Genomic DNA, 1573 nt, shown 5'->3' with positions numbered 1-1573 from the left:
CTTCCAGACAAAAAAATCAACAAGGAAACAATGTGCCTAAAAGACACACTAAACTAGATGTATTAAATAGATTTTTTCAGAGCATTTTACCTCAAAGCAGCAATATATACATTCTTCAAAAAAGCACATTAAACATTTTCCAGGATAGACAACATATTAGGACACAAAACCCGCCTCTAAATTTAAGAAGGTTGGAATCATATCAACTATCTTCTCTTATAACAATAGTATGAAACTAGAAATCAACCACAAGAAAAAAACTGGAAAATACACAAACATAGGGAGGTGCAATAACATGCTACTAAACAATGAATGGGTTATCAATGAGATCAAGGAAGAAATCAAAAGATACCTAGAGACAAATGAAAATGAAAATACAATGACTCAAAATCAATGGGACACAGCGAAAGCAGTTCTAAGAGGGAAATTCATAGCAATACAGGCCCACCTCAAGAAACAAGAAAAAACTCAAAGAAACAATCTAATCTTATATGTAAAAGAACTAAAAAGAACAGCAAACAAAGCCCAAAGTGAATAGAAGGAAGGAAATAATAAAGATCAGAGCTGAAATAAATGAAATAGAGTCTAGAAAAATAATAGAAAAGATTTATGAAACGAAGAGCTTGTTCTTTGGAAGGAACAGACCCTTAATGAGACTCATCAAGGCAAAAAGAGAGAGGACTCAAATAAATAAAATCAAAGATAAAAGAGGAGAAATAACTATGAACTCCACCAAAATACAAAGAATCACAAGAAAATACAATGAGCAATTATTTGCCAACCAATTGGACAATCTGGAATAAATGGATATATTCCTAGAAACATACGATCTTCCAAAACTGAGTCAGAGTCAAGAAGAAACAGTGTCTACGACCATGCTACCGTGTACATGCCCAATCTCATCTAATCTTGGAAGCTAAGCAGAGTCAGGCCTGGTTAGTACTTGGATAGGAGACCACTTAGGAAGACCAGGTGCTGTAGGTGGAAGGAAGGAAGGAAGGAAGGAAGGAAGGAAGGAGGAAGGAAGGAAGGAAGGAAGGAAGGAAGGAAGGAAGGAAGGAAGGAAAAGAAACAGAAAATCTGAACCAACTGATTATCACCTATGAAATTGAATCAGTAATCAAAAATCTCCCAAAAAATAAAAGTCCTGGACCAAATGGCTTCCTAGAGGAATATTACCAAACATTAAAGGAAGAATTAACACCTATATTTCTCAAACTATTCCAAAAAATTCAAGAAGAGGGAAGGTTCCTTAACTCCTTTTATGAGGCTGCCACTATCTTGGCTCCAAAACCAAAGACATTACAGAAAAAGCATACTGTAGGCTGATATCTCTTATGAACATTGATGCAAAAATCCTCAACAAAATATTAGCAAACCAAACTCAGCAATATATTAAAAACATCGTATACCATGATTGAGTTAAATTTATTCCTGGCATGCAAGGTCGGTACACTATCCACAAATTAATTAATGTGATACACCACATTAACAAATTGAAAGAGAAAAAAACCATATGATCATATCAATAGATGCAGAACAAGCGTTTGACAAAACCCAGCATCCATTTATG

The 1573-nt window shown here is 34.7% G+C and overlaps 1 pseudogene; it reads left to right on the top strand.

Annotated features, from left to right (window-relative positions):
- Positions 1-865: 865 nt before the first annotated feature.
- LOC118605057 lies at positions 866-984 on the top strand (annotated as a pseudogene).
- The last annotated feature ends 589 nt before the right edge of the window (positions 985-1573 follow it).

The sequence above is a fragment of the Rousettus aegyptiacus genome, unplaced genomic scaffold (assembly GCF_014176215.1).
Source record: "Rousettus aegyptiacus isolate mRouAeg1 unplaced genomic scaffold, mRouAeg1.p scaffold_m13_p_1, whole genome shotgun sequence".
NCBI classification, from domain to species: Eukaryota; Metazoa; Chordata; class Mammalia; order Chiroptera; family Pteropodidae; genus Rousettus; species Rousettus aegyptiacus.
The sequence above is the reverse complement of the archived record's forward strand: the minus strand, read 5'-3'. Positions and strand labels throughout refer to the sequence as shown.